We start from the raw sequence: 21754 nt of genomic DNA, 5'->3' as shown, positions 1-21754 counted from the left end.
CTCGTACGTTGGGCGATAATCGAATAATTTATGCTAATGTGCCGTGTGTTTCCATTACTGGAGGCGTTTACAACGAGAAACAGTGGATTAATATCAATTAACTCTCCCGAGACAGTGAAATAAAATGTTTTCCTCGATGCGTTATCCTGAAAGCACTTACCCTTTTGCTGGATGGGTTTGGTCAGACTTAATTGTCCCGTCAGCTTGTGCCACGGGTGTTTGTGGGAAAGTGAGCAGATTTTCTCAAGGCTGTCAAGTGTAAAAGCAACACTTCCATGTATCGGAATCGTACAAAAGAGTGTGGTAAAAAAAAATAATGGAGAAAGTTCAATTAATTGTTACGGTTTTTTTATGATAGTAATGTTTATTTTCTCTTTTCATTGGCTGTCACGTGCAGTTGGGCTTGCAATCCATTTGGGGAACTTTCCCAAATGTTTGCTCATTTTACACCGGCCGGTACATTCTTTCGTATTAAAGTCACGTCCTTTTTTCAAATTGCCTCCAATTAACGTCGAAAGCAGGGTGGTCTTTTGCGGCCGAAGAATGTCGCACTAATTCTTCCTTAGTATTAAGAGTATCATATCGTGAATCTCAAATAGAGTGTAAGGTTGTGTGTGTGTGTGTGTGTGTGTGGGTTGACTGGCTCCTGTTTTGTGGTAGGCCCTGTTAACGTCTTACCCATTATCAACGTTCAGTCGCATTCTTAGGTTATTTAATTTGGTTTTTATGTCATTGAATGTGGTTTCGATTTGACTCTAGAAACGAACTATTGCCTAACACGATCGTTCTAGTAAAATTGTGTTTCAATTAGCTCAACAAATATCCCTAGCTCCCTTACCTTATCGTCTAAGCTCTCACTTTAGCTTTCGTTTTCTTTGTGCATTCAATTTATATGTGAATCCATCGGTTCTCTCATCTGCTCTAAAGTTACTAAATCAGCTGTACAGTAAAGGGGATCTACTGGGTCTAGTAATCCACTTAATATCTTCCAACTGAGAGACCGATGGCGTACTTACATTTTAAAAACGGATCGATTCACGGATACTGTAAACATCGTTCTATATCAACACACTACGGTTCAATTACTTCGTGGAGTACGTATTCGTAATGGTAGCTTGACTTGACTAAACTCCAACGGTCAAAGCTAATGATGGAATATTTTTGTAAAACAATGTAATAACTAGCTCGTTTCGTCACATGCAGTCATCCAAATTCACAGATGCATTTTTCTAAAGAGCGATAATTCTTTCTAGCGCAGTGCATCCTAATAACTGACGGCGAAATGCAACTTTCGTCCAATTCTCAATTTATTCTACTCATACTTTTAGTTCTTTCCGTTACATAGCTTCACATCACATTACTTTGTTGTGTTTTTTTGAATTACAACGAGTTAAATATTATTGTTAGGTCTATCATTTAATCATGTCTACTATAAATTTAATAAGTTCTCCACAAAAGTTGCTCGTACATTCTTGCACTAACGCTCACAGTTCCCACGCTCAATCGATTACGAATGTTTCATCGCCCAGGTCTTTCACAAGCAAACAAACGACCTGCAAAAGGATCCACTAACTAAATCATTTTATTCGATCAACAAATCAACCACGGATAAACAAACGTTTCACTCCGACCGATTGCTGCAGTACGCATCCCAAATAAATGTATCGATTTAAATCAAATTTGGTGTAAATTAACAACTGATTGCGGTTGACAGCAATAGTAGTGGATCATTTGTCGGAATTACTGCAGTCGAGCTGAATTCCTGTTGGTGTCGAACGCCGGGCGGACGTTAGCTCAATTGTTTTCTCGTTTAGATAATGATAATTGCATCGGTACTATCGTTATTTTGGTGCCGCAAAATGCTTCTGTCTACAACAGTGTTGTTCTTGGTGGGCCAATGCCTTAGGTAGGCGCGTGGCAATTGTGCCGCAAGCGGTGGTTGAAATAAAGCCGCTAGTACAGCAATAATATACAGAAAGCCGGCAAGAGCGGCAGGAAACACGCGAATCTACCACCGAAACGGCCACTTGCAGCTGACTATTTTGGGGTTTATTTGCTGGGACAAGATAATAATGTACAAACAGTTGGCAGGCACGTGGGACGCGTTTGCAGTGCGGCATTAGCCCCAATGTACATCATGTATCCATGGCAATAAAAGACAAATAATACTTCTACCCCACGGGGTTGGTGAGCGATGTTGGTTGTCCCCATAAAATTCATGCGAATTGTTTAGCAGCAGTTGGCGCACGGGTTTTAGCACAATCAGCATCGTCACCATCGCGGAATCGCGCGCACTTTATGGTTTACTGGAACAGCACAAATCGTCGCTAATGTGATCGCCTTCGTGCGGCCTGCCCCACCGAAAATAGGCATATTATTTATATTTTTATTTGACGTATGGCGATGGAAATGTTGGGCTTTTCATTTGCATGGTTGTGGAACGTATTTTCCCACGGCATGGCATCAACCAATCGTGCGCATCGTTTAACTGCGTGCTGCGTATGTAAATGCGAGAGTAAAATCAATCTCACACACCTTCTGGTTGCTTCTTTGCTCGTTTCCTTTCACCAAACATGTAAGGCTGGAACACGAAGGTGCTGCTTATGAATAAAACACCTTTCGTATATCATTTTCCGCCACCGAAACAGGTTCGAAAAACGAGGATGAGGCCGATGGGGAGGACAAAAAAACACAAACGTCGTCGAGGTTGTGTTGCATAAAATGTCCCTTTTTACAACCGTTGCAGAGGGCATGTGTGTAGGTGTGTGTGTGTGTGTGAGTGTGGGAGGGAGAGGCCAAGTCATAAACCAAGGCTGATTCCGAGGTCGTGCGTTTTATGTATCGCATCAGTTCACCCGGCATTACAAAGAAACCACGTGTCGAGTTGGTGTTATGAAGAACATTTTTTGGGTTTTTTGTTGTGCTGTTGGCTATTTTTCCTTTTTAGTTGGTTCGCAGGTTTGCCGGGCACAACATGTAGGGAAGCAAGCCTTAACGGTGTATTCTTTTGGATTCAACATCGCAAACTAGAAATAGGACATTGGCGGAGGGGTTTCAAGACTGATCCTCGAGAAGAGTGTTCAGGGGTGTCGAATCGCTTTTTATTTCAAGGTGTTTTTGTGGTTTCTGGATACTCAAAAAGCGAGATTTTATTTCTATTGATGTATATTGCTCCAATTTTTGGTTTCAACTTTGAACAATTTTTTAAAATCCTGCTCCAATTTTTTGACGGTTAGACAACTCTGCTCTTGGCCGATGATTTTGGCGCGCTATTGAGTATCGATTTTTGTCACCGTGATCAACGCCTACCAGCAAGCAAGGACACGGCTTTATTTCCTTTCCATCCTCCTCCCACCGTATCGTAACACAATTGTCCGTGGCTGTGGTATAAAAGTTAATATTCTACCCAAAACGAACCAGCGCACCAGGAACAGGACAGGAAAAGGTTACCTGTGCTGCCATCAAACGTGTCCCAATGCACGCGTTGCTGCGTTGGCATCGAATAGCAGACGACAAAAAAGCTAACTCGCCCAACAGCCCTAGAAACGGCAAAAATAGACATCAAAGTCCAGCGACGGTGTTGCAATTTTCCTATACCGCTCGGTTTCCGGAACACCAGTAAAGCCAGTTTTTCTTCGGAACATGTTGATTAAATTTACCAACGTTTCGGGGTGGCTACGTTTGCACTTTTAACATCCGAACACAACTTGCGTAACGTGCGAGCACAGAATGGAATGAACCAAAATAAATATTCCTTTTTTGCTTACAACGGAACTCCTGTTTCGGCGGTCCAGCATGTCCAACACAACGAAGTAATGGAAGATTTTGGAGCACGGAGAAGAACAACGGAATTTACTACCGCCTGTAAAACAAATTACCCCATTTTCTGGCTCACATTTTAGATTGCGGGCCATCTATCGGTTACTCAAGATGGGAATTTGAGGTCCAATGATCGGGATAGTTTTTTTTTCTCTCGCTGTGTTTTTCTATTTTCCTAACGCAATCCAACGCTTATCTGTGCTACTACTTCCACTCATCCACTTTCTGTCGTTCGTTAGCTTTTACTCGGGTATTAAATAAAAATCACTGCACAATGTACGTTGGTCCAGCACGAAACCGAGATATTTGGTGGCCAGTATCGAAAGTTTCCTGTTACATCGTCTCACAGACCCAGCATATCTTTGTATCGAGCTTTTCTTTTCCTCGTTCGCAGCAGTGTTCACGTACACTGCTCGTCAGCTGTGGAGATAATAAATTCAGCCACTTTTTCTCACTCTCGTCTCGTGCTGCACGATAGATGGTTCGTGTTTCACATTAAAACTCACTCGTGCAACAACTTTTCGCTGCAACGTTGCTGATAATGGACCTTCCGCGATGCACACAAAACGATACAGATATCCCGCCGGACGGAGAAGAAACGAAAATCGGGCGGGGCGAAGAAAACACCGGAAGTCGAAGGACTTGACTTGGTGGAGCAGCATTCCAAGAAGAGTAAAGTTGTTGTATGCACTCGGGGCAATTATAAATAACCAGTAAAAGAAATGCGCTGCGAAGAGAAAAATGGCAGCTCCTGTTGCTTTTTCTTCGGTGTTCGCGGTGTGCTTATAACTTAACTGTGCACGGGTGCTTAAACACACGAAATGGGGCGTAGTGGATGCTTTACTCTTTTCTCTCTCTCTCTCTCTCTCTCTCTCTCTCTCTCTCTCTCTATCTCCCACACTTGCTTGCTTGCTCTGACCGTGGTTCATACCCATCTTGCTGTAGCAGTCACTTTTTTTTACAATTGCATTCGAGTAGCCCCGGTTAATGCCATTTACTTTTCCTCACAGAACGATTCACAGTTGTCTTCGTAACGGTCGGTCAAATACCATTTGCTGTCAAGCGGAACTGAATCAACAAAATAACAAAACGGAAGAATTTATACAGCACAACACCAGCAACACCACTTGAGTCCACTTTCCTCGAGACGACGCGCATCAGAATTGGAAGTATTGGCCTGTTGTTTTCCTTTGCTTCTTTTGGACTATGTACATTTTTTCTTTACACCGCTTTGCAGGGAAATGTTTCCACGCACTCACTCCGGGAGCTTGCTGGCTTTCATTGTATGGTTGTGTGGTTTTCTCTAGGATAGAATCGTATCTGTGTTTTTAAAGACAGGCAAAGACGGTTTGGCGTTCGATCAAGACATTTTTTTCTCTTCTGCGAGTTGAAGCTATGAAATAATTATCACGAAAGTGAGTGAAGTCAGCTGAAAGACAGTCCGATAAAAAAAGGAATGGTCGTCAAAAGCAACAAACGCAAAAATAACGATAATGTACATGATTTGTAAAAGAAATCGCAACAAAGACTGGGCGCCTCCATTATGTTGGCCGGAAGACAGCGTGCGATACAAATCAGCGCACGGATGAGTACCGGGTTTTGCTCGCTAGAAGGCGACCGTCGAGGATTCTTTTTTTTTGTGTCCCAAGGGAACCGATAATATCATGGTTAGTGATTGTGTTTCCTTGCCATTTACCATTCCCGCACAGAGTCCCCGAGGAGACGAGCTTTTCGGTATGGGAATCAGCTCGCCGTCACAATTTGGCAGAGTTCCTCTTTGTTTTGTTGTTCCTGCGAGGCTACATTGTTGTTTCAGCTAACGTGTGTAAATAAAAAAGAGCCCCTCAATCGCTTATTGTGGGCACTGATTTATGAGCGTGAAGAGAGAAGATTTAATTTTTCGGCCGATTGATTGATTCGAAGCAACTGGGCTTGGCTAGGTCAAGGAGGCGTCGTTTTTCACGCCATCACCATGGCAGCGCTTTGGAAAAAAGGCTCATGCTTTTGGGTTTTCGGAGGCTATGTGCGTGGGGGTTTATGGTGATATTTATGGGTCCCTCGGGGAAAGAGTCGGATTTTTTGTAGCCTTTTCGACGGTGCCATTGTTTGGACACGCTCTTTTGACTGCCCGAGTTTAATGGTACCATGGCGTTGACCATTCAAAAAGGTTGGATGTAATATGAGAGGTTCTTTTGTTGCCATATCAAGGGTGACGGTCGAAAAGGTTACCGAAAGCCGCAACAATGAATGGTTTATAATGTCACCAGTGGGTGATGCTGTTGCTTAAGCACGGTAAAACAGGTGGTGAAGCTGCTTACGAGCGAGAAATTATGAATCATTTTGCCCTTGCTGCTAAGTTGTGTTAATTTATTACTAACTACAAGCTCCATTCCTCCAACAGAATGGTGGTTATGAAATTAACAAGAAATACATCCTGATACTTAAAGGAAAGAAAGAGAAGAGAGCACTTTAAGCTGCGAAGGAGTCGAATAACCGTGCATGTCCTGTGTTGTTCTGTCATTATCAACTTCGCTTGTCACTTAACGTGACATAAAGTAGCCTTCATTAGCACCTACTAGGAGCATGCTAAATAAATGAACAACCATTACTATCTGTTGGTGTAGGAGAGATTCTTGAAAGAGTCTATTATTAGACAATTTTATCTCTTTTACCCCATTTACCTCCATCACCAGTCTTTTTCCTCGCCGATGGAAACCCTCTGAAACAATTCTTTACCAAGCAAAGTAATCTTTTGATTCCTCGAAACGGGCACTTTTGCAACTCTTTTGCTGTCTCGAATGGTGTCGTTGGATTTGTCGACTGTTTTGTTCAAATTAAATCTCTACGCTCTTTGTCAAAGTGAAACGGTCGATTGAAACCTCGAAAGAAAGAAGCTGATTTCTGAACCCACAATAAAGCTTCCGAACCTTCGCATCGCAGAATCGTCGGCTCACCAAAACCGGGCCGGTGGTCGGTGGAAAATGTCGGATGGAATTGTACAAAAATGTTATTTCTTCCACCCATTGAGGATCAGTTGGCCCACTCGAACCACGCGTACAAACAATCACGGCACAAATAATACGAACGCCAAACCGGTCCAACTGCTGCTCCTATGTGCGTGTCTGTGTCTGTGTGTGTGTGTGTGAAAACCATCGAAAAGAAACCGCCCTGAGTGGGTGATGAAAGTTTTCCCCGAACGGAATGTCGGTATCGGAACCAATAAAAAAAGAAGAAAAAAGGACGAAAAGAACTCACAAACACTTCAAAACAACGTCACCCGGGTGAGGATGAAGACCAACTGGGCACATGTGTAGACTTCCAAGAATCTCGGGGCTCAATCACACGCAGCGCACGAGGAAAGTGGAGTCGAGTTTAACAGTCTGTCGAACATGGCGTGGCGATTCTGTTGCCGGGCTGTTTCTTCTGTTGCAATTCCCCTGACGATAGGCGATCCAGTGGTCAGTTTTGGGCGGTCGGGTCAGTAACTGGTGGATTTGGCCAATCGTGTGGAATTTTCAACTCTCCCATACAATCCCGTCGCTGGTTTCAATCAAAAACTAAATTGAAAACCATTTCAAATGAAAGAAAAGGAAAATAAACTCAGTCCAACGCTTGCGAAGTAAGTGTGAAGCTGCTTACGCAGTACAAACTCACAATCATGCGGTCGACTATGGCGAGATATTCGGGTTTGATGCTTATGTGGAACCGTTTGACCTTCCATGCGCCGAGTGAGGTGGTTGATCGGCCAGTTTGTAATCTGACAGATTACAGGACCCGAAGCCATGCCCCAATTCCTACCATTTAAGGCTGTTCTGGCGACCAGCGAATGGGAGGGTGGTTTTTGTGCTTCTGCAACTGTCTCTTGATGGATCACAGTGTTGATTTCCCTCGAGAATTCGGGAATAGGAATACAATGGAGTGGAATGTGAAGTGGTCGCTGATGGTAGATAATAATATGGAAAAGGATCGAGAATCCGCCAAATACTCGATTCACAGCAAAGAAATATTCAGCAAAAAACGATGAGAAACGAGAGCACGAAAAGCAAGATGATAAGTGGTCTGTTAAATTTAATTTACATTTCGAACCGTAGGGTGGTCGGCCCCGGTGCAAAATGTGACGCATTTATCAAACGTTTGTCATCGGATCCACTTTTCTCAAATGACGTGTTTTGCTTCGCTCGGGCTTTGGAAATTTCATTCCTTTGGCCACAAGAAACAGGAAGGTGGACCATGCTTGTTCTTCTTGTTCTTTGGCATCAGCACTCACAGCCTCAACCGGTCCGATTCTGTGAAGATTCGTATTAACCAGAAGGACAATCAAATCGCGTACAAAGAGGATAATAAAAGCGTCCCAGAAGGACCTCCCGGTTGAGTCGTGGGAAAGCAACGAATTAGAACGAACTCACGGGTAGAAATTGGATCGATTGAAATTAAAGACCGTTTACTAGAATTAAACAGCGGCCAATGGGAATGAGACAGGATAAACGTTTTGAATTGTGGTCCTCCCATTGCAATTATTTTCCGAGCAAAGGGACAAAATACATAATTTGATCCTTTCGCCGTATAAAGCACAAAGCGGATTCTCCAACCCGTAATCATGCCTTGAGGGACTCAAAACCTCCATCGCGAAAAGAGCTTGACCAAGCAATCACAGCACGAAAAGTGAAAACTATATTGACTCGAGGATTTCGAAACTGCAGTATCCAAGCACCGAGCTTGTTCTCTTAGCACACCCAAGAGATTGGAGTACAGCAGTACGGGAGGATGAGTTACTGACACGTCAGATTGGCCACACGAACCAATGTTTGCGCTCTTAAGACGTACACGCAGAGAGCAGACGGTCAGACACCTAGCAACTAGTCCAGACCACACCACAGACACCGGAATCGCTTCATCAGACAGTTACCGATATTTGCTGATTCAAACGCCAGATACAAATACCACACATCGACTAACGGAAGCACCGAAAAGCGTATGGGAAAATCGTCTGTCTCTCTCGCTGCATTTTGCTTCCCTACAACTTTACACATTCATTTGGTTTGCTTTGCAACACATGCCAGTAGTGCTGTAAGATTGCTGCACTGCTTCACGTACACACTACAACTTACAGCGAAAGGTTCTTAGGATAACGCGTTGGTGGGCCACCGTCACCATCCGCTCTATCTCTACTTCCTCTGTACCCTGTACCGTAAGTGGCGGCGCTGTCTGGCGCTGTCTGTGGCTTAATAATTTCACTATTTTTATACCGTCTTGCTGAGCTGTCTCGGCCGAGAAACTGATTACCAGAGCTTCCTTGTCGTTAGCTTCAACGCTTTTTCGGCTTCGTTTTTCCTTACACTCTACTGCTTCACTCACTCGCACACAGCACACAGAAGAGCGATGGTATGTCGATGTTTACTTCACCAGGACCGTTAATCCGTTCACCAGCACGGGTCGTTGGTGACAGAACGCCTGCACAGGCGGTGTCTCACTAAAACGATCAAATAAAGTTTTCTATCACCCTTGACTTTTTGCATCTTCACGTAGGTAAAGTCGATCATTTTGACGACTCGTTGCTCGGTTGTTTACTTCGTTTATTCGTTCGTTCATACGTGCGGAAGAACGCCCGCGCGATGTAGCCTCACGTGCAGCTTGCCCGAGCACGAGGCGTTCGATGCACCTTGGCAATCTCGTTAAGCACACCGCTTCTGTGAAACTTTGCTGCACTAGCTCTCTTTCTCTCTCTCCTTCTCCGAGTCATAGCCTGGTAACGAGACACTCATCCACACCGAGAACCGGTACGAAGGAAGATAGAGAAACGGTTTGTCTCGGTGCCCATTTTTTTTTTTTCTTGCGCGAGGAATTATGAGACACATCACAACGTGCCCTACGGCAAACCATGGGACGCGCACATGTCGTCTCGTTTATGTCACATCATTTAATCCACACCAGCATTGCACTTTTTTTTTGCTGTTTTGGGTGGTTGTTTTGCTTCGCTTTTTTGTTCGCTGAAACCGCTGAAAATCCGTTTCATTTCACACCCCGAGGCAGCGTTGAAAACAGGACACACTCGCGCGCACGCATTTTACGCAGCGTGGCGAATGGTTGATGTTTGCTGCCGATGATGATCTGACGAGGATCTGTGATGTGACCGTTGAATTTGTCAACTCATTTCGTCTTGCCGGAGACTCGGTTACATCGTTGGCCTCGAGGAAGGAAGATGATGCAATTTAATATTTGCTGCTCACAAGGATTGATTTCGATGCCCCGGGTCTGAAATGGAAGAAGGAAATACCAGCGATAAGGATGAAGCACAATCATGATCGGTGGTTTTAGGTGAAAATTCAATTTAGTAGATTAATGAGGCGAGGCAATCAAATATTTTAGATTTGCCTTTCAGTCAAAGCAAGCCATTTTGGTGAAGAACAGTCAGGAAGTGGGACAGTGTGGGGTACAGTTACGAAATAGATTCTTCTGATCGTATATGAACAGTTTTAGTCCCTTCCTGGAAATTGACGTGAATGAGGGAGTATCTGCTCAACTGTAAATTATGTAATCCCCAAAACAGTTATTGTAAGGGGTTTGGTTTTTCCACGTCCAAACAGGTATGTTATGATTAGTTGCGACAAGCGTTACCGACCCTTTCCGTCGGCGTGCCTTAACAGTGGCCAATCAGCTGCGATGACAAGCGTGGGTACCGTTCGGGTAAAAGTCAAAAGTTTCTCAAAACTGCACCTTCCAAAGTTGTCCGCAACAAAATAACCACTTTTTCGAGGCAAAGGAATCACCCCGGCGACGGAAGAGAACTTTCATCCAAGTGCTCTCTGGACTGATCTGGCTGGCTGACTATGTGGGTGGCAAAATTGATTACGACTTCCCTCGTCCACTAATGCGTGCGAAGACTTATTAGTGTGCAAAAGTTTGCTAAAATTATCAGACACTTGTCGGTCGGACCGGTCGGTCGGATGGAAAGCATGCGAAGGTTTCAACTGCCGAGAAAATTGTTGCAGCCTTGCTCAGTTGGTTTGGCGCAGTTTTCCTACGAAAGTTTATCGTTGCTGTAGAAAGATCGGTACTATTGCGTGAGACACCGTCCAAGGAAAGCACAACAGAAAATGTTAAATGTTTCTCTATGGCTTCTCTGGTGTCTAAATAGTTTGAAACATTGTTTCGAGTGGTTGTGGTTTGATGATTAATTTGAAAAAGTTCCTCAATTCGGTTTCCTTCACTCAGTGGGCTGTTTTCGGTTTCCTTCACTCAACCGACCACTCAACCTGTTGTGCTGGAGTTGCGTTTATCACGGAAACCGTAGGCAATTTGCATTGATTCTTATTCCACCGGCAGTGCTCTTCTCTGTGCTGTGGCGCTATTTCAGCTTATCATTATCTAGTACCTGGGTTGGATAGGGCATCTTATTATAGTTACTCCACAACTAGAATATTCAGTGCCCTCAGCTATTTTCGAAGAGAAAATGCTTGCCGCAACTATCTGCTCGTGCCAAAAATAAACGTATTGCTCGACTGTTCCAGGCTTTCAGCAAATGAGCTCCCCGAGATGTCACAGGGCAGTGGGATGCAAATTACATTGTCAAAATTTGCATGAAACCTGCTGCGGGCCGTGCGAGTCGGCAGAGGGTTTTTCGATGGAAGAGCGAAAATAAAACTGAAATACCATGTCATTTCTCGTGGAGTCGTTTCGGAGACGTCATGGATACCAGGGGAACGACCGCTTGACTCTCACTGCTCGCCCGTTCGATTGGACCAAAGCAGCTGCAACCTTAAATGCAATGTAAGCTGATGCGCACCGAAGACAATCACCGGTACGCGTCGACCGAGCAAGATCATCATTTGCATCGGCCAGCCGAAGGGACGACGTCAACGGCGCGCATGCATTAATAATTAATGCTTTCGGTCGTTGAATATTTGATGAGCTGCGTCCTCCGATCGGTTCCGCAGGTTACACAGCAGGCTATGCCCGCCGAAGGATTTTCATTGTAGATTACCCTTTTTCGCTTTGCTTTGCAGCCGCAAAAGGCTGAGTGGAACATATTTTCCAGGAACGGAGCGATCATTCGAGAGGTTGGATTGGTTTACATCTTATCCTTGCAGCTGCGCGAAGCGATGGATGGAACTTTAAGGAGCTTCAACCAACGTATCTCGTAGGGAATAGTCTTCTTTAAGAAGAGTGCCATCAGCGAGCTCTATTTAAATGTCATTACTTTCGGTGGTCGGTCGCACGTCGCACAAAGCGTACTCCACACTGATCATCGACGACACACCGAGCGAGAACAATGTTGGCAAACGTTATTATCGCTTTTACCTCGACCATCTGCCAGATACGATGAATTTCCATTTACGAACCGGATGTGCCGCAGGTTGCCTCTTCTCCTTCACAAACAAAAAAACCCCCAGTTCTCATTGCCGACTAGTGATGTCGAGACTGAACGCGTTTGCTACAAAACAGTATTTTATATTCATGAACTGCCGAAATGGCAACCATCCATCCAGTATTTCCGTCCGTTTGACGCTCACGTTTGTCGATGGTTTCGAGCTGCCTGGTCAACCTCGCCGACCCGGACTAAGAGAGTGAAATAGAGGGTGATTTTCGCTGTCCATTTAAGGGGCGGGATGACCAAATGATGTTAAATGAGATTCCTACGGTCGAGTCGTTCGTTCATTCGTTCGTTCGGTTGTAGTGATGGACGGAATGACAATCGTCAGTGCGATCGAGACTGCCCACAAACGGAGAAAGGCAGAGGTCGCGAAAGGAAAAACTTAAAAGAAAAACCTCGAGCGAAAGGATTGATTATTCCACGTTTCCGCTCAAAATTTAATATGAAAGGAACTTCATCAAGAAAATTAATGACATTAGCAAAAGCAGGTCAAAGAGCAGGTGAAAGGTTTTCTATTATCGATATTTGATGCTAGCAATTGCTCAATGGGTTGAAAATTTGTCCATACTCGTCTCAATGATCGATCATTTGAATGCTTGAGCAGTTACACTTTTCTGGCTTATAATTACGTTTTGTGTTGGCTTCAAATGACGATCAATCATCCAAAACTTTTTGCCTCTTAATTTGTTTGTATGCTTGTAAGAAGCGGACAAAACCTGGCAGCAGGTGTATGAAACTGAGCCACTTTTTCAACTGGTTTAAACCGGTCAACGCTAGACTGAATGAGAGCTCCATCTAATAGCAAAGCAATTTCGGTGAGCAAACTAATAGCCAACGGATCCGTTATCTTCAACAGGTCCCAAACAAAATGCTCAGGTGATGTATTCTTCGCTATTTGTAAAACTTCTTCTAACCGTACGCTGCCTCCTAGGTGCTGTATCGTTTCTAAGAAGCTGTACCGTACAAACCGGAACATCATGCAAATGCTCGCTACTATAACACAATTTACCAGAGTGTAAATTCCATTTTGTAACCAACGAAAACACCCAAACAGGCAGTCTTGAATGCAAGCATTAGGGAGAGCCCTTTTAGGGCAAAACCAGTGCAGCGAAAGGTCGTTTGTACACTCGGGGATTCTGGAGGAATTTTGAATGTTGCTCCAGACCTCCTCCGGAACTGCTGCTACTGCGGTGAAGGTGAAGAGGCATAGAGACCTCGAGAACCTCGAGTACGACAGCGTTCACGTCCGGGTGTATGTTTGTGTGTTTGTGCTTTTGGTTCAAAATTAACTCTTCGTCACGGTTGCAGCATGGTTGTGGCTGCACGTTCTATACAAACAAATGCATCCTGCTGCTGCGGCCATCCGACGGTGGCTGGGACAGGCAGGATGCCGACAGTGCTGATGGAATGGCGACAAATTACGTAACGAGTCCGTTGCTTTCGAAGGGATGCAATTTATTTCCTCAAACTCCCTGGGAAGACTTTATTTCTTCCGAGACAGGGCGCAATGCAACGAAGCTTCCGTCTTTTGTGCGACGGTCTTTGTGCAGGCAGAATGGTTGCGGTTGCCTTGTGGACGTTCGCGGGCGAGGATGGTCCTGTTGCTCAATTCTACCCTAATTATTGCCGCTCCGTTAGTATGCATTATTGTGCCGCGGTTTGTAGCGCGGGTTTTGTAAAGACGCTTCATCTGCAGAGCATTTAAGCAAGTGACGGCATTTTGAGTGGCCAACGGACAAAATAGCAATCACGTCGCTGCGAACCTGGGTCTATTATTTGGCATGATTTTTGTGCTGCATTAACTGCCGTTCAGCTGTCGAGTGGAGCTTCAAACAGCTTGCCATTTAATTACTTTGTCGCGTGCAGTACAGCGGTCCATTTATTTATAAGAAGTAATTGCATAAGGGCAACATTATTGCATTAGTTTGGTGCCCTTGTGCAGGCGGCCAAACATTTGATCGTCGTTAATCTATGCGAATAATTAAGGTAGCCATTATGGGCCAACGCGTGTCTGCATGTGTGTGTGTGTGTGTGTGTGTGTGTGTGTGTGTGTGTGTGTGTGTGTGTGTGTGTGTGTGTACTATAATTGATAGTGTGGTTTTGTCATGTTGTTTAAAATGCGGCCAGATAAATTTTACGTGCGTACGTTCTTCCTCTGCTCGCTGCCGTCGACCCTCATTATTATCGACTTGTTGCAACATCAAACAGCGCAATCGTTGAATCAAAATTAATATACTTCATGGGTTGGGTAGGGGTACAGTTCTCGGAGAGAGTCATCAGCACCGAAAACCCCTGTTTAGGACGTGATATTAAAGCCTACAACCTCGGAGGCGCTTTAATCTGAAGCCACTGCTTAATCGCTGCTAGATGGCTTCATAACTTGGTTAGTAATAGGTGAAAATAATTTCATTCATTTAAACAATCTGCTCACGGTCACAGGGGTAGGCCGGAGCAGCGGGAGTACGGATGCGGTGAAGCAACACGAGCAGCTGGAAAAGCGACACACAAAGGATAATTAATGCACGACCAGACCACGAGTATGTCACTGTCGAACGTGCCCATTCCACCGATCGTTTCACGCGCACAATATCCTCCCACACGAACACGCTGGGTCGGCCGACACTGGAAAAGGTTACTGTAGCCGATCGAACGGCAGCACACAGGATGCGAAAGCCGAGCGAAAGGAGAGTCACGCGGACAATATAATCGAGTTTCCTGTAGGAAAACTTTTACGGTCGAGTGAATTAATTTTAAATTGGTTGAAAATCTCTATAACGATGTGTCTGCGATGATCGGTAGTCCTCGCCAGTCCATAATAGAGTGGAAATAAGCGGCAATGAATGAGGAGAGAAGGGAGAGGCAGCAAATGGGGAGACGGTCGTCGGTACTCGAGTTGTGCTTGGAGACTGGCTCAGTTTCACCATCAGCGAGCCGTATCGCGTTCAAGTACGAAGGTGCTCGTTAGGATTGGATTTTCTTTTCTCGCGACTGTTTTCACCGCGCTGGGCATGGCCCTTTGGTTCCACCATCCTTCGGCGGTGATGTCCTCCTGCGTCGTATTATAACACCCACATTCTAAACTAGCAGATCGCTGATGATGTAATCGATACGTTCGATAAAAAGCAACTGCTTCGGAAGCTTTCGCTAGAAATTTTGCGCTACCCTTGCTGTGCCAGCGATTATCGCAACCGCATCCTTTCCAGCGTGCAGCGCAACCCTAGCCCTGACTGAACGGTGTTGTAATAATGAATTTAATAAATAGAACCTTAATCAGCTCCAAGGAATCCTTAGAAGATTCAGAGATTTGTTTGCTTGACGGGAGAGTTCGTTGCAAAGTAAATTACTTTAATCGTCAAGGACCTAATGAAGCACGACCGTAAATCAAACCACGTTTTCGATCAGTAGCCGACCTCGACAAAACTACAGCTAACCGTGATACGAGTTTCATGGTTAAAGCAATTAGAAGGTGGGACAATTTATTGCCTTTTCCGACTTTAAGGTGGGATGATTTCTAAAGCAAAGCGTCAATCCAATCATTGGAAGCTAAGTGGGGTAGCAAAAACAGGAACGTCATCTTGGCTTGCAGTCGGATGTACGTTGCCGGATGACTGTGGAATGTCTATGGAAACCGGTAGCGTAGCAACTCCCACCGAGCACTCGAATAAGCGAAGCGATCGGAAGACTGTAAAAGCAGAAAGAAAAACCATCTCTAGTCTCTACCCAGCTTCGCCAGACCCCCGAAAGCTGCCGGAAACTCATCAGCATAAAGTGAGATTTGATAGAAGGACAAAAACATCGTCCCTGTGCCCACTGTCGTCTCAGCGAGAGGATCTCCGGGCCATGGAAACATTGTCGTATCTGGTGAGCACTTTTTTACCAGCCACATGACTTTTCACGCTTGACAGAGAAAACAGCCATCACCCATCATGTCCAATCGGACAACAGTATCCAGATAATCTAACCATAGCTTAAAGGCAGCTTCAGCCGACAATCCCCATTTCGACGGCCAGCCACACGGAACTCCATGCCAACGATGTGTGCTGTGAGGCGCATCGACGGGAAGTTGGCACTAGGCGTTTTTTGCTCGCCCCGGATGGAACGCTGGAAAACGGGATACTTGAGATGGGATTTTTTACGAGACCTTGGAGGACATTCTTGGGAAGCCAGTGTCAGTGCATTCTAGCGTGTCAGTTTCAGATTTCGTTGAAGTTGTCAGCCATGTCGGAATACTACGTCGTCTAGCATGAATGTGTCTAACGTAAACTCATGGGTGAGTCGGTCGGCATTCGGGAGCCAGCTAATGACTTAATCGCATCCCTCGTGGCCACTTTTCGCAACCAAGAAGCATTGAAGAGAGCTCCCTTTTTCGTCTACCTTACCTCACCCATGCCATCGTCAGGTGTCGGAAAGCTTTTGCCCGGGGTCGTGGGATCCCAACGCCAGACTTAATGGTGCTCTGATTTAGAGCGTCAGTTCTAGTTGCTTAAATATGCAACACTGAATGCAGCAGAAGCGTCAGTTGGCTCACTTTTGCTACCATTCTGGTCGACACGGTGAACTTTGCTCATCGAATATTAAACCCCCTTTTCTGCTGGCAGATGCACCGAACCATGAACACACTTTCAGGATTGTGTCTGGAGATGCAGCCACCCAACCGGACATTCATGTAGGAATGGTGCAACAGAAATCATTCTTCTGTTCATAAGCTATCCAACCTTTTGGGAGAGCGTGAAATGGTGGTTGCTCAGCATCCGTGGCGTATGCTGTGGATGAAGTTGTTCGCATTATAATTATGGCCACTAGTTGCGCCACAACGGTTATGGGAGGGCTGTAGAGCGTTGCGACGGAACATCTGTTCGGAAGTAGTGCTCTGTACAGCCATATGACTCTATTAACGTTAGTTCTCAACCCAACCGAGGGGTTTTGAGTGTAACTAGGACGGGCCAAAATTTGGAGCTTGATAGAGGTTCAATTTCGCGGCAGGATGATACTTTCCTTTCTGTACAAAACTTGTGTAATAGATTGGAAGATTGAAACAAGAAGCTTGAAGGCTCTGGTTCTAGATTGATGATATTAAACGATTCCTGCACAGAAGAACATTCGCTTTATTCATCTCACACAGCAATTAAATCAAATGAATATTCATTATTGATCATTAACCATACGAATCTTTGCGTTATCAATTGCCTCAGCGGTATTAATTCGCCATAAATTGAATCTCGGTCTATCTGGCCAAAACATATCCACGCCATGCGATATTTATAGCCCACCTTGATAGTAGTTTCCCATTGTGCATTCCCTTGTTTATTGTGCTGATTTTACACTCACCTTAGCAAAGTGAATATGAATGTGGGAGGAAATTCATTGTGCAATCCATTCATTTGCAGAAACCGGTATGCGCTGGCGTGCGCTACCTTGCTATTGATCGCATCCGTAACCTGCTAATTGCTTTGATCCTTTACTCTGTTCACTGTTCGGTAGGCATTCGGTGGTCAGCGCTCGCGATTCACAGTATCTTGGCGGTAAGATTAATGATAGCTGCTTAATGAGATGCACACTGTGCCTTCCACCGAAATCCTCCTCCATTTTGGAGCACGCTTCCGGTAGAATGCCTAAAACCCTTCATCATTATCATGATTATTATCACCGTCAGTTGAGCTCCATGTTTCTAATCAATTGACTTGCTAATGGGCTACGGTTCGGAAAGCTGTCTCGCTAGAACGGATTAAGTTTCCGACACCCGAAGACGGTGGTGGTTTCGCGTAATAGACGTATTTGGTCGAGGAAGCCGATATTCAATTCGTCTTTAAGTGATAACATCAATATGGTTTACCGTTCTCGTAGAAACGGAAACGCTCGTTTCAACAGTTTGATCAGATTCCAAGAACCCAAGTGCCGGGAAAGTGCAATCAAATTTAAATTGAATGCAACCTATACGATACCACCCGTTTCGGCAGCACAGCACACGGTGGAACGGAAAACAATCTCAAAATGCATGCTCTTTCGTAAAACGGCGCCAGCCGTTGGATCCATGAGTTGCGAAAAGTCAAATAGTCAACCGGCACAAGTTCGGTGCAAACTTTGACATTGTTCTCGATTTCGCCCCCGATGACTGCGGTGAATCGGCGTACCGTGCACTGAAAGGTGGCGGAAATGTAGCGACTAAGAGGACGAAGAGTTGTTTCCGATATCTACACCCCGAAAAACCGAGATAACGCCCTGCCAATGTCAATAGCTCTTTCGGCGGCGTCAAGTAAACGGCGTCCCCCACAGGCGTTTTGGGAGATGGGATACAGTTTTGTGAAAAGGGTGCCCAGTTTCTTGAAGAAACTGGAAGCCGATGGAAGTGGTTGGGACAGTTGACGGGGAAAAGAAATGCTACTCCAACGATTTTACGATTGAACATTCCACAGAAGGATTGTACATTCGTTCAGTTTCTCTTGTCGTGCGCCCGTGCCCGGCACAATAGGGAAGGAGCAACTGTCATAAGAGCATCCTTACGCTGAGAATTGCCTGTTGCATTGTCTTATCGTTGGTTCTGATGGGATGTTAAACCTGCTCGAGAATGCAGGAAATAGCATCTCATGCACATCAAACCATTACCCAAAAACATCAAACTGCAATTTGAGAGCGTTTGGAGAGATTGGATTCGTGTATCCGTGAAGAATATAGTGCATTAAGGGGTACAATAAATTCAGATAATAAGGTTTTTGTATGAAGCGACCCGACTGCACCCTGGTTTAGAGGTTATAGAAGGGTAATGAAGGTGAATATATCACAATCAAAGCTAGGCAAAAAAAACTTATCCTCCCACCTGCAAGAGAAAGAAGAAACCTTTGCTCCGGTTTGCATTTCCAACCACTTCGCTCGGGTCACAATGAAGGTTGGATATTATTTTCGAAACCATTCTCATTTATTATCCACCCGATTGCGGTGAATCCAATGGTCTAATATTTGGTGTCTGCCTTCTACTTCATTTATGATGGTCCTAGAGCTTGGTACAGGAGCGGCCATAAAGCGGTGGAGGTCCGTGCCCCAGAAACAGGAATTATATGCAGTCGAATCAAACCGTATAAATTGACAGTAAACGGTATTTATGGGCGCACTTTTCCGGGCGGTGAAATATAACTCTTTCGTGAGCTATTCCGTGTGAGTCAACGAAAGAACTCACGAATGGTTAAGGGGATGGTGCGTTGGCATGCAACCAAATAGCGCAGAAAAGGATTCGAAATGGCTTTACTTCCACGGATGACTATTTTTTTCTTCTTCCTCTGTTCAGTACTCGGTAGACACCATTTATTGAACGATTATTGGACCAACTTCCGAACCTTTTGCACACCAACTCTTGGAGTTACCTTTAAAAAATGGGATCACGAATGTGCGAACGGTGGTGGGTGTCTGGGGTCTGAATAAATAAACAGAACCCAACATGCTGGTGATAACGCTCATAAAGTATCCCGAGGGACAGTTTTTTTTTATAGATTTGACCCACGGAAGTACGAGATGCGATTGGGATGAAAAATAGGACTACATTTTGTCTCATTCGGACACTCCTTCCCATGGTTCCTGATTGCTTTTTTATTACAAGGTTATGAAAAAATGGCACACTTTATGCCAACTGTTAAGAGGTGAATCGGCGAAATCTGGACCAGTTCGAGAATTTCCACGGTTTTTTGTCATTTTTCGTTCGCTCTGTTCTGAAGACAGTAGGTGTATTGATTTTCTGAAGATGGCTAAATGTTCCGTTGTTTCGTATTGTCGCGCTGGAATGTTATTGCGAACAACAAAACCGTGAACAAAACGCAGAACATATCTCAAAGACATTCAATTATTTGTTCAGCCGGTATTGTCCATTGTTGATGGTCTGAATTTCGGCACAATATAATGGAGTCTTGTCCACATCGAACCTGGAGATATGTAAGCAAAAATGCCTGGCATGCTGGTAGTGGTCGTTCCACATTGGGGAAAGTGAATACCATATCTCGCAGAAACGCTCTGTTGAGAGATGGAAAACGAACGAAAGGTGGTTGGTAGAAACGAGAAATGAATTAATTTATTGAACGTAAGTTTCGTCACCTCCTTTTGGCCTCTTTGCGTAGGCCTTACCGTTCGTTATCATAATCAGAGTTGTAGCTTTGGTTCGTACTCCGAACGGAAACTCCATTAAAAGCACACCATTAACACTGATTTAGAATACCTTCAGAAGGCGTTTTCCACCTGGTAGGTACAATGAGTCATGTTTACCGTTGTTTATATGCTCTTGGTACTGAGTTCGACTGGCCCTATGCATCATACGGTAAGCGAAAGAGCAGGTTCACCTCGCTAATCGGTAAGCGCAGCCTCGTTCAGCTGGTGTCTCAGGAATTGTGCTTGTACCATCCGTACAATGAATCACCATCAACATAATGGCTTCAATTGAAATTGAATATCGGATAATCTTATTTTACGCACGCAGCTTAACCCATCACCACCTCTCTCTCTCACACACACACACACCGTCAGTCCGTCTAATCCTTTTCTATGTGACGGAAACAGGGACCTCGCCAAACCAACGGTTCCGGTTCGATCCGTTGTTCGGTTCGGTTGTGTGGAAAGCGATTAATATCGTCGCTTTGGTAATGTGCTTCTCCCACCGGAACGGTTATATGTTCGATTATTTTCGTAATTGACAATAAACTCAACTCAATACCCCGGTCCAGACGAAAGCAGAATGCAGTGGAACGAATGTTTCGGACAACAACGGCCTAGGCTTCGTTGTACGGGTGCGTTAGCAGGATTAACATTTTTACCCATTTCCACCCGATTGTAGAACATTTTGTCAGTCGACAAACAACTTCACTAACGTCCGCTATGGCAGGAGGCAAAAAGCATCCCGAACGAGAATACACAGCCTCGTTCGTCTCATCAGTGCTTAAGCGCACCGCCAGTTTTATTGTCCGGGTCCGAAATGTTGATTCCCAAAAACCCAATCCTCCGTTGCAAAATAATTTCCCTCCACACTTTGGGCAAACATTTTGGTTCTTATCAACTTTTAATACCGTGCATTATGAGTTTTTCCGTCTCCATAATCCGGTGGCCGGCAGCATTAGTGGTAAGCAATTTGGGCGAAAGATAGTGTGAGAGAGAGAGAGAGAGAGAGAGAGAGAGAGAGAGAGTGAGTGAAAGACAGAGAGCGAGAATTTTTTTTATTGCCAGTGTCCTTTGCCGAAAATGAAACAGACCGGATATCCCGCTGCACGCGCGAAATTCAGCCCAACGGTAAATGGAAACCAATTTACTTTAATTACAGTGACACACGAGTGGGTTCACCGTCGACCGCAAGGAGGACGGAAAAAATATAATTTTTGATGAGGCACATTTGAATGAGGTATCTCAATGTTGGTAAATAACGTTACCGATTACCACCGAAACAATGATACTTTTGTTGATGCCGAGTAACTTGGTACGTGATACAATATACTGCTAAAATTAAAAAATGATAAACCGCTTTATATGGCAAAAAAAACACACTCACGCATGATACAGACAATTTACGTTTCTGTCTTAAACTGTCCTTAAATAATC

The 21754-nt window shown here is 44.7% G+C and overlaps 2 protein-coding genes across 4 annotated transcripts in view; one reads left to right on the top strand and one right to left on the bottom strand.

Moving 5' to 3' along the window:
- LOC118507175 overlaps positions 1-21754 on the top strand; it is a 118322-nt gene that overhangs the window by 51279 nt on the left and 45289 nt on the right. The window lies entirely within an intron of this gene.
- The window catches only part of LOC118507167 (neuropeptide Y receptor type 2), a 54021-nt gene continuing 32605 nt past the window's right edge, over positions 339-21754 (bottom strand). For both annotated transcript variants that reach the window (XM_036045231.1, XM_036045232.1), the window contains one exon: positions 339-10071. The gene's annotated coding sequence lies outside the window, so the exon portion shown is untranslated. The remainder of the gene's footprint in view (positions 10072-21754) is intronic.

The sequence above is a fragment of the Anopheles stephensi genome, chromosome 2, assembly GCF_013141755.1.
Source record: "Anopheles stephensi strain Indian chromosome 2, UCI_ANSTEP_V1.0, whole genome shotgun sequence".
Lineage (NCBI taxonomy): Eukaryota > Metazoa > Arthropoda > Insecta > Diptera > Culicidae > Anopheles > Anopheles stephensi.
Note: the sequence above shows the minus strand (reverse complement) of the source record. Positions and strands in the feature narration are given on the sequence as shown.